Source organism: Lipophrys pholis, assembly GCF_963383615.2.
Source record: "Lipophrys pholis genome assembly, chromosome: 17".
Classification (NCBI taxonomy): domain Eukaryota; kingdom Metazoa; phylum Chordata; class Actinopteri; order Blenniiformes; family Blenniidae; genus Lipophrys; species Lipophrys pholis.
Window position 1 is genome coordinate 13,445,344 of NC_137643.1, and position 12,171 is coordinate 13,457,514.

A 12,171-nucleotide genomic window follows, 5' to 3' on the forward strand; every position below is an offset into this window, starting at 1 on the left:
CAGTTTTTTTATTCTTCCTGAGAGCAATTCCTGGCAGGGTCCATTACTATTGTTTACATCGGGTGGTGATTGATAAGACACGACGTGACAGCGGAGGGGAAAACTACGAAAAGTAAACGTGAGTCACGGTTGTGCACAAAAAGGAAAGTTTCAGCTGTAGTGGGAGACGGTCGGATGAAGCGCAGACCCTATTGAAATCAGTTACACTAAAGAAAGTCTCAGGCTCAGATAACGTTTTATCAGCAGACTTCATCTTTGAGAGAAATGACGTCGGGCATGGAGAAGTCTGATAATCAAAGCTCTTTGAGCGCTGATTAGAAATCTCCAGAGCTCGTGCCAGTGAAGCTTTATTTATAGCTAACCATGTTGATTGAGCTATTTTTACAGTTGCTCCAGTGAACGCGGATCAGACGAATGAGACTGATTTTACACAAAGGCTGAAACTCTTCAAATTATTTCGGAGAAATATCACATGACATCTGTGTCTATTGCCTGCGTGAGCCCAGAGGTCTCCGGGGGTTTTATTTGTGGATGAATTGTTCCTGTTCTTAAAGCTTCGCTGATGAGAATCATGCAAACACGACCTTCAGCATCGTCTCCTGCGCAGAGCGTTTGAGAATCTTGTGTTTTGTAGATGGAGGCAATGTAATATTCTTTCAAGAAAGATCACATATAGTCCCTCTGCCCATCTTTACGTCTTCAAAGAAGTCTCTACAAATGACTGATTATGTCACGGTTAATTTTAAAGTGGCGTTCTAAACTTTACCGGGGCAAACACGTTGAAATGTAATGAACTGGAGGACCTCAAACAAACACAGGGAGATCATGCAAACTGCAGGCAGAAACTCCCACAATCAAAAAGCTGATGAGGTTCTTGTTCTAAGGCCCAGAGCATCTGAGCAATGAAAAACAGAGCCAACCCCAGTGTTGAGCAATCTTATGCATCTTTGCAGTTATGGGTTTTCTCAAACCTGCATTTGAGGTTAATAGATTATTCTCAAATTACCCATAGAAATGAATGAGAGAATGTGATTGTATATATTATAATGTCACACCTGAGGGTTTTTCTTTTCTTTTAACCTTTTGTTCCCCTGTTATCTCAGTGGATGGATTGGAGAGTTCTCATGAAACGGGCGACACGTGTAAATTTTAATATCTGATACGTCTTCAGTAAACTGAGAGTTATGAATGACTCCGTCCTCTGTCTGATGATGACATGCCGCACACCGTCCCAACCTTTTTGGAAGTGAGACCTGCAAAAACAAATCTTCCCTGACCCGTTGTGTGTAAGGGGCTAAATGAGTTGTCCTCCCTTATCTCCGGAGCTGTCACTAATCTGACGGGCAGAGGGCGAAGACAGCAGGTCCATCTCCAGTGATATTGGGGGGAGAAAACAATCGGGGGTGTCGGGCAAACTAAAAAAAACCTTCGTGCACACGCGAGGACCTTTCCCATCTCTGCGTCTCACTCTGCAAGAGCAGAAAAATCGAAACCTGTACCCGGGGAACTGTGCACAGTTTAGACAAGCCCATTTGCGCTGCCGTAATGACAGCCAAGTGTTCGCGGAGCTTTTCATTAAAGCAGCCATATTGATTTCACCCGATCGCCAAACAAACCTGCAAGTGGAAGTCTGCTGTCCCAGAAACCACTGAGGTGTCCATTATTGTCCATTTATGTCATTAGCTGATGTTTTGGGACACTTCGTCTTCTGTAAGGAAAATTATGTGAAAAAATGAAAAGCTTTGGCAAGATTGAAAGATCAGATTCAACTTCTTTGCCTGTGTAAAAATACGAAACGTAAAACTGACTTACAGTTCCACTTATATTTGTAAAACTATGTTGTTGTTGTGCTCCGTTTTAAAAACAAGCAACAACTGAAGCTATGAAATGAACAACAACTACAAATCTTAAATAAAATACTCCATGCAGGTTACTAATATAGTCCATTGTTTGAGAGGACATAACTGCTTTGTAATATGCAGTAAAAGGATCATTTATAGTTCCGTCACCTCTCTGCAATAAACATTCACTTTGCAGTCTTTTGATGACGATAATGGCTGTATTTTCTTATTACAAACCTCAACAGCCACATAGACGCTGCAGTAACTCCAGAGTCTTGCTCCACCAGCCGCTGATAATTTGTTGCTTGACTGGTCGAGCTCAGCAAGGAACAAATGTGTGCGGTCATAAACATGAGCGGAGCCGGCAAAGCTGCCAAGAAACACCGAGCAAAAACAAGAAAGTCTGTATTTCAGGGGAAAAACAGAAATGAGCGGAGGTGGGGAAAAAAGTCCTGAGAATTAGGAATTACTTCACTCATCTAAATACTACTTTAACTCTTCGTTACATTCTGACCTTGTTTGATTGAATTTCATTTGATTTACTTGTATATAATATGTGCCTTCAAACACTTATATCAGACAAACAATAAAGTATAGAAATGCAAGAATTAAAGTTAAATTTAGATCAAAGGGTTTGATGTTTCACACTGTGGGAATAGCAACTTGTGATTTTAAAAATAGCAAGGAAAATTACATTGTATTGCAGTGGGATGTAAATTCACATGGGACTAACTAGAAGTACTCACAGATTACAGTAATATCTTCAGTATTTTACCTCCACTGCTGGCTATATGCTGTCAAACTGAATAGAAGGGCTTTATGCAAAAGGAGGAGAAACTAATTCCTCCGAAATGGTTAATTTTACGTTTTACCTGTCAGAAAAAGTCTTTTAATATGTGTTTTTACTTAAAATACCATCACACAGTATATAAAACCTCCCCTCCTGTGTCTGAGGACTGGCTGATGATTTCCCTCCACTGGACGGAAGGATGGCTGAGCGCAGTGGATTTTTTTGGAAAAGTCATTTCAAAGTGGTGCCGGTTTATTTCTCCACAGCCGAGATGTCACTCTGATGAAAAAGATGTTTGGGGTCAGTTTGCCTGCAGGAGGAATTACTTTCTGTGCGTATCTTTGATTCATAATCTCAGACTCAGGCAAATGGCCCCGGAATGGGATCCGTGCGGTGCCAGCTAATGACGTTTCCATTCAGAGGGCGCTGAAGATTAACATATCTTAATGGGCACTGCGGCGGCGGGGTTTAAACACCGAAAAAGGAGAACTTTACCTTGAGTGGGATTTATCGCAGGAAATTAATGAGTCAATCGACACTACATTGAGCTGTACATCACATTAGTGTTATATTATGTTCACATGCGTAAAATGTGAACACAATAAGAGGCTATTTAACTCTACAGTGGACACTTTTCTCATTTGAGAGTTTTGTGTAACTTAATGAAATCACAAAGACAGATACATGTTACAGGTATAATGGCACTTTAATTTGAAAGAATTGTTGTCATTTTGATGCTTTTATTTGTTTTGGACAAACTACATATATATTTTTCTTTCTTTTGGTCTCTTTTGTTCGTAGTTGTTGCAGACCTCTGCGTCATCTACAAATCATGTTGTCTTCATACAAAGTTGTATATATATATATATATATAGTTATTTGGGATATTTCAGTCTGACCGACCAGCAGACGGGCCGATCCAGTGCTGACTCACACTGACTCTCCTCATGTGGTACCGGGGTCAACACTGCAGGATGCAAAGTGCTGCAGGGACGACGCGTCACGTTTTTGCCGACAACCGCAGGAGTTTACCAATATGAATAATTTTTGGGAGAAAGCCGATGGGCTTTCGTCTGGTTTTCAGTTACAGTTTCCATCAGTGCCAAAGACGAGGGCCAACAAAAGTTTATGAATTTTACTCATTAAGTTCAGTAGGATAATCTCCCAAAAATAAATAAACAACATGTTTAAATAAAGTAAATTGGCTTCGCGCACCAGCCAATCACTCGATGGTGATCGTAGGCAAACCAACATAGAAGCAATGTCTTTTTCTCACTGATCGTCCCGTAAACAGAATGTATAACATGAAACATGCTGCTGTTTGTCTGATGTTAATCTTAGTAAATTTTAATTTTTCAAAATCACAATTATTGTTTAGGTCTCATTAGATTTGGTCCTCCGGGGTTGTAGCTGTCGTCAGTAGAAACAGGCTCTTCTCGTCGCTGCCAGCTCCTCCAAAATCCACCTCTTGTCATCACATTCAGCACAGATATAATATCAAAATTAGAATAAAATCAAAAACCTCCTGCTTCGTTTTCAAGGACTTTTTTTCTTTAAAGGTCCTTCATCCTTGTACAGTTCACAAAACACTTAATGAACTCCCCATCAGAACATTCACACACACACACACACACACACACACACACACACACACACACACACACACACACACACACACACACACACACACACACACACACACACACACACACACACACACACACACATGCACGCACTAAGATTCTGATCATCATCCGATTTCACGGTTTATCTGATTATCTAAGTCATCATGTAAACAGCAATAAACTGAACGCTTTATCTGATGCCAGCAGCCGTCTGAATATGAGAAATCTGATCAACACAAGATCCGTTCTCGAGAGCTCAACGTCTTAATGTATCTGATGGATTTAGTTATTTTATATCTGTGTGAAAAAACATGTTTCGAAAATGCATTTTAGTCTTGTGTCACTACTTATATGTGAAGTTTGTATTCTGAGATAATTCTGCTAATGAAACAAAGCTTAGAGATTATGGTTTAAATCCAATCAACAAGTCAATTCTGAGTTACTAGAATTACTTGATGACTCCCAGTTATTAGACTGGTTGTAATGTGAACGGAATCAAGGCTTCAAATGATTCTTGTGATTTTTTTGGGGGGGGGGGGTGTTTTGAACTTTCGTCTGCCTGCTCTGATCCTGGATGTCTTAAGTTTGCTGAAAAGTTCTTGTTGATCCCGCAGCTCAGATGCGAAGCTTTAGATGTCCAAACCTGAAAGCCTCAATTTCTCAGAGCAGCTGTAGTCCGGGGAAATTTCAGAAGATAGAACAAGAAGTCCCAAAAAAAAACAAAATAAATAATGCTAAGTAGGTTTTCAGACTCCCTCCTCAACGTTTTGTTGTCCTTGTTTGAAGGTCAGAGGTCAGACTGTAACTGCAGGAGTTTGACGATGCTGCGCTTGTTTAACGGTTTTATTTGTTTTACATAAGTGACACCGTGCATCTTCGCTTCTCGTTTCTCTTTATGTGCTTGTTTGATGGAAGTCTTGTTCCAGAAATCACAACAACACCACAATCCCGGAGGCCACTTTGCGAAACGCAGAATATTTATCAGATCCTAATATTCTTTCTCACGATGCTGATGACAGATGACTCATTGCCACGATGCCCGATTAACGAGGCGCACAGACATACAGTGGGAGACTGTGAACCATGCTAATACGCCGAATATTTATACTCGGGAAAAACCAAAATAATTACGGAAGATATTTTATATGATTTCATGGATCTTGGCCTCTTGTGTCTTCCCCTTTCAGAAACGATTACTTCTGTGTCATAACAAATACTACAGTCTCATTATTTCATCTGCTGCAGTAGCTCGCAAATCTAATTGTGCTTGTGGTTCTTGTCCTCATAGCACACAAATATTTGTAATAAGTGTGTGTGTGTGTGTGTGTGTGTGTGTGTGTGTGTGTGTGTGTGTGTGTGTGTGTGTGTGTGTGTGTGTGTGTGTGTGTGTGTGTGTGTGTGTGTGTGTGTGTGTGTGACCTTGAATGTATTGGTAACACAGACTATGATTTGAGATATTGCCGTGAGAATATTGGGATACTCATCAACATTACTAACAATTACAGGATTGATTCCATCAGTGTGTGTGATTACACATCAGGTGTTGACTCAAGGTTAAAACGGTTATCACACAGGTGGACTGCATCGATTCTGTAATAATCCATTTTCGTGACATTGTGCGGTACGCCACACCGTCACTAAAGATCACTGACGTTATACTGTAATGTGTTTTCTACCAGTTTCAAGATAACAGCTTGGGAAGAATGCACGGCATGAAACGTATCATCCTCCAGAGTATTGAAGAAGAGGATCAAACATGATAAAAAAAATAATAATAATATAGAAGAAGCAGTGGAAATCTTTATTCCAGCCGTTCATCCCTCTTTACCGTTGCGTGTGAAGCTGACAGGAGAGACCACAAACTGTGACCCAACAATGATTACGGCATCCTCATTTTTACTGAATGAAAGCAATACATCACACCAAGAAAAACCGCCCTGCTCACGTTGTCTGTCTTCTGTGGAGAATGTTTTTTATCACCACCATTACCATATAGACCAATATTTCATGCGCCAATTTGTCAGCGTCGTCCCCAGTAATACAATCTGTGTACTGTACCCACCGTTTCAACGACAGGGTTATCATAAGGCCCAGCATGTTCCTCGTGGCTTTTCCCTGTTTCTCATTACTGGGAGGAGCTCTGTGGCACAGATCAGGAGGGCTTTAAAGAAGCCGGAAAGAAGGCAATGCTAAATGAAGGCTTAACGGGACCTGAGCCAACCTCAAACTGTGACAGCTTTTCTTTAAAACGCAATTATACACAGTCGCCACTCTGCACTCGCTCCAACTGTGTGCCAAAACAGGTTCAGCAAGAGGCAAGGCTGCAGCTCGCGTTATGCTTTTTTATAAATATAGACAGAGAGTACCTAATGTAGAAAGTGGTGCCAACTTCAGGCCTATTTTAATTGTTGAGTAACGGACTCAAGGCCATTTTCAGCTCATTTGCTATTAGAAAGCTATATAAACAGATCATAGCATGTGTGGCTTATACAGTCTTTTACCATTTCCCCACTATTCTAAACTCCAAAACCAAAGTCATTTTACTCATCTTGAATTAATCGGCTTTAAATTATTGTATTCTGCACTGGATATGATTACAACACTTGTTTGTTGTTTTTTTACAAAGTCTCTTTTTTTCTGAAAATGATTACACCTTTACCTGAGTGAGTTTTCCACAAGAGTTTCAAAGGTGAAGAAAAGAACTTGAAGCCTGAGCAACAAAGACCAACAATTTATAAAAAAAAAAAAAAAAAAAACATAAACAAAAAAAACAAAAACAAAACAAACCTGGAATTATCCTCCGAGACAGGAAGAGGATAAGAAAAGGTTAGAAAACAACCATGGAGCGCAGCCTTTTATCAGTCTGGGTGCAGTCTGTTGACATTGCTTTTGGCAAAAACCAACACCCTCACACAGCTGGACAGATTTGTTGTTTCGCGACCAACTAGGCTCCTATTATCCTCTCGACTCACACTTCCTCCTTCCCTCAAGCACTTTCCAGGACGCGACCAACATCACACTTGATTGATTCTTCTCTTGAGGCATTCATGATTTTTTTTTCTTTTTTTTTTTTTCATCTTGATGTTTATAATATGAATTAAGATGCGTTTCCAGGGAAACGTTACTTCACCATTGGTTGACTGACAGTTTTTTTTGTTGTTTTTTTTTTTTACAAGATTTCCCCCTCCTGGAAACATCAATGATGATAGAAGCTGTGGAGACGTTGCCGCTTCAGAAAAATGATCCTTTCAGTCCCACTTGTTCCTCTGCCAGTGTTATTCACATATTCAAATGATCTCCAGGATTAACTCGAGGTTTGTATTGTGATCTCACTGCGGCATTATGCGTCCGTCTCGAGCATGTGCTTGAATCCTCCACAATTATTAAATTGTCTCGTAAGTACTAGAGAAAAAGAAAAACAAGCATGTTATCTTTCCTCCTCCTCCTCATTCTGTTAATCTCTCCCACTTCTTTCAGTCGTCCATCATCACAATTATAATCTCTTATTCTTAATCACGACAAAGGCAAAAGTGCCACATTATATATACCTAAAGTGGCTAAATACATGCATAGTGTCAAGTGGCAATATGAACACATCAAGGCAAGCAAATATAGAGTACATCTTGGTTATTATTTGAATTAAATATTATTTGAATGCATTTTTTTCCCAGTCTTCCAATGTTTGCCATATAAGACTATATGATGCTGCAGTTTTCAACTGAAAGCTGTCCAGCAACATCCAGTAAAATAAACCGTATCTGATTGTTTCTATTGAATGTAGATTTGTTATATGTTGTGACGTTTGTTTGAAAAGGCAATATGAAAACCACTGTCACTCACAGAGCGTGATGGAAGTAGGAATTTATCCATAGTCTGATTTTGATGGTGAAAGTGAAACTTGTTACTGACACACTCTGGGCGAGTATAAATTGACACGGCGGCGAAATTCTGAGGCAGAATTCTTCCAGGAGGCTTCCAAAAATTTCCCCTTTTACGTTTCCCCCAAAAATCTTCACTGACACGGATTATACACCCGGCTCAGAGCTACTACGAGCATGCCAAACCTGTAGGGGGCAGTGTAACCAGAAGCATGAAGATATGATAGCCAATCAGAATCCTGGAAAAAAAAAAAAAAAACACAACTTCCCGAATTGTGACGTGAATATCCTCCTACTCCTCTCTAGAGGCAACCGGAGACACGGAGTTTCTGCAGAACTCCGCTGTGGCCGGAGTTTTCAGGAATCATTTGTTTGTGGTGAGTCGCAGCTTTTTGTAAACGTAGAGGGGGAAAGATCCGTTTTTGTGAAAACCCGGGTAAACGTGTCCTGAGTTCATTGATTTCTTATCTCTGCCCTCCTCTGTGCTCCCTCTCCCCCTTGATTGCCTTGATTGTTGTCAGCTGTGTCTCATCAGCCCTGCCTCTCGGTGTATTTAAAGCCGTCAGTCCGTCTCTGCGTCGTTGTTGGTCTGCCTGCAGAGTTCTGCGTCGCTCTCTGGCTGTTTGTGTATCTCTGTTCATGTCCTGCCTGAAGGTTGAACTTTTGACTTCTAAGTTTAATTACATTTCCATTGTTTTAGACAAGAAAATGTTTCTTCGTCTTCAATTGGTCACTGGTCAGGGATTTGGCCCTCTTTCTTCACACTGCAGCAACCATCCAGCAAAGTCTTTTTGACAGACTTTTTAAAATCTCAACAAACGGACTACAAACATACAAGACCATAGGCCCGATCTACTAAATGTGCAAAAATGGACACAAACCTTGAACCCTGGGAGTTTATGTTTGCCCTTATTACAATGGAATATCTGGCATGCCCGCCAGATCACAAGTGTACAAGGTGCACTGTGGTATCCTCCGTCTGAAAACGCCTGCATTGAGTCTGTTTTTTATCGTATTTGAAAAGTCAACTCAGCCTTTAGCCGAGAGGCTGCTTTTATTCATTGTGGTCAGAGGCATTTCTTCAGAAATCTATCTCCACGTTTATTATAGGGTATTTTCTTTTTTGGCCAAATTCAGTTTGTTTTTTTTCTGCTGTAACGTTCCAATATGTTTGATACGTTTCTCCACCAACGCCTTCAACTCCATGATGTCACATGTCATTTTAAACTCAAACAAACTTGGAAACAGTACAATTTATTTGCATCACCAGCAAAACACAAGCGAATCCTAATCTTTGACCCTCGTGCGGGTGAAATTGAGTGCGCTTTTTTGCAGTAATTTCATTATTTGGGGTGCAAATTGCAATAACTCCTGAATATCTTAGTTAAGATTCTCATCCTTTTATTTGTAGATTTTTTTTCTTGTTCCGTATACAATCAACTCTGAGTCTGATAAATTACATTAGTAGTTTATTCATAGTGAAGCACCAGCGCAATTAAAGCTGGATAATGTTTTAAGAGTGCAGATAAATCCGGATCTCTTTAAGGGGATTTCTCCTCCCGATCTCTTGTTTATGTTGCAATATTAGATCATTTGAGGCTTTATTGAAATGAAACCATGTGGCAAGTTTATAGAGAATAAAAAAAACCACAATGTGCTTTATGTCAGATGTGAGGACATCGTGAGGACAAAACAGTGAGTTGTATATTCAGTATCAACTCTATATATTTGAACTATTTGATGCAGTTATTGAAATAGAAATATGGGTTATATGTACATGCTGGGTTATATTTGCTGCACTACTTTCATCCACTGTTTTGTTTTATACTTCTATGTGAAGGAGGGAATAAAAAAAAACAAAAAGGAGGAATAGCTATTTGATTCAAGTGTCTGTCTCCGTCGCCTCCTTTGAACAGAAGTGTCTGGACAAACGCTTCAGGATGCGGCGGTCTGTCTGCCGCTTCTTTTTCATAGTTGAGCCTTCCTTCGTGGGGCCTGTTGATGTTAATCTTCCACTTCGGCAGTCATCTTGAGACTTTTGAAGTGAGCCACCTCAGAGCTATCTGAGCCTGAGAGGTGATACAGGTATGTGTGTCAGCCACAGGCGGGATGGGATGGCGGTAAACAATACCTTATCTCATGTGGAAAGTGGTTGTCTGTCCCCCCTCCTGGCCTGGTGAGGAATATTACCCCGAGGCGGTAACACACACATCCTTTTAAGCGTGTGCAGCCTCAGAACTTGAAATACCTGGAAGTGTGTGGCCTGTTTTTCCTTTGTTTGTTTTATTTGTCCTCGGAGCACTGAAAGCACTCTGGTTGTTTTCCTGTTTCATTGCTCAAGCTAAACTGGATCTTTTGAAGGAGTCATTTTAGAAGAAGCAATAAAATGATTTTATCGCTTCTTTGAAATGACAATAATAACCCCAAAACTGTAGGCTGACCTTCGAGACCTTTCTTTGACAGAAACTAATTACATTTGAAGAAAGTGAGACAAGAATTACTCATTCATACCCATTACAACCTATTAATTAATAATTAACACTGCAAGGCAACATAATCCATTGTAAATGAGTGTAAATATGTATATTTTCTGTAATTCGTTTGTTTTTTTGTTTATTTTTTTCCATACAAATGTGTGTTTTTTTAATTGATTGTTCATTTTCTTGTTCAATATATATATATATATATATATATATATATATATATATATATATATATATATACAAACAGTAGCTAAACACAAAAACAAATGCAAACAATAACAAATGTATTATGGTATTGAGAACAAACGATTGAGAGGATGGGAGCACAATACCAGAGACTATAAGATAAGAATATTATTTTCATAAACCATAAATCACGAACACAGGTTATCACCGTTTGTGAGGTACGTGTCCCAATGTTTCCCAGAGTGCATCGTATTTGTTCTCTTGGAGTCTTAAACTTAAATTTCTTGCTTTCCCATACACTGGATGTTTGTGATTGAAGTCTTGTCTCGTCTCGTCTCGCGCTACAACGCCATGCTGCTGTTGTTTCACTGCAGAGTTCAGTCTGTGTGTTTCCATCGTGAACACAGATTCTTTGCTCTATTCTCATTTAATCTGCTATCTTGTTAGCAAATGTCTTGACTTGCAGCCAAATTGACATGAATTGATCTGAAGGTAACTAACAGCGTACGCTGTCTGTCAAAGGTCAAACATGAGTGTGTGTGCACGGTGCCCGTATATATATAGTATATATATATATGTGTGTGTGTGTGTGTGTGTGTGTGTGTGTGTGTGTCTATACTGTAAACTCGCCACTTGGCTTCAGTGATGTGTTTATTTCACATGGTCATATTGTGCATCTTGGACTGGAAACCTATTTAGGTTGTACGTATCTACTGGGTTGTCATGCTCTGTTAGCTGGGATTGGATCAGTGTGATCCAGAACTTAATAAAACTTTACAGTTGATTCATGGATACTGAGATGTTGCTCGTGATAAAAAAAACTGAAAAGCTCTTGGTTTTCAGTTGTTCCCGTGCTGTACTTCCCTTTCATTAAGGTTAGGGTTCCATTTCTTGTAATTGTGGGGAAAAAGAAAAGAAAAGAAAAAAATACAGTTTGAATGGAATATTTATTATTATTCCAAACACACATTTTTTACGACTGAATGATTTAATTTCGACAGCTCATATGAGATGAGCTACAGTCCAAAACCAACAAGACCTCTTCCATAGTACATGTTTATGGCAACAAGTAAGACTTTTTAATATTAACTGCTATTAATAATTATTACATCTTTAACTGGATCTCAGCACGATGCTTAAATTCACAACTTTGTGTTAGACCGTGATGTAGTGTTGAGAGGTGGAGTTTCCCAGCATGCCTTGGGAAGCATTCATCAATAAAAGTTAGCACAGTTTAAATGTTTAAATGTAAAATGTTCCGGAAATTGCAGCCTTTTCTGCTTTTTGCTATTACAAGCATTTTTCCACCTTGAGTGTGAGAGTTGATAGTGACGTTCTCAATGTACGATTCACTGGATTTTATTTTTT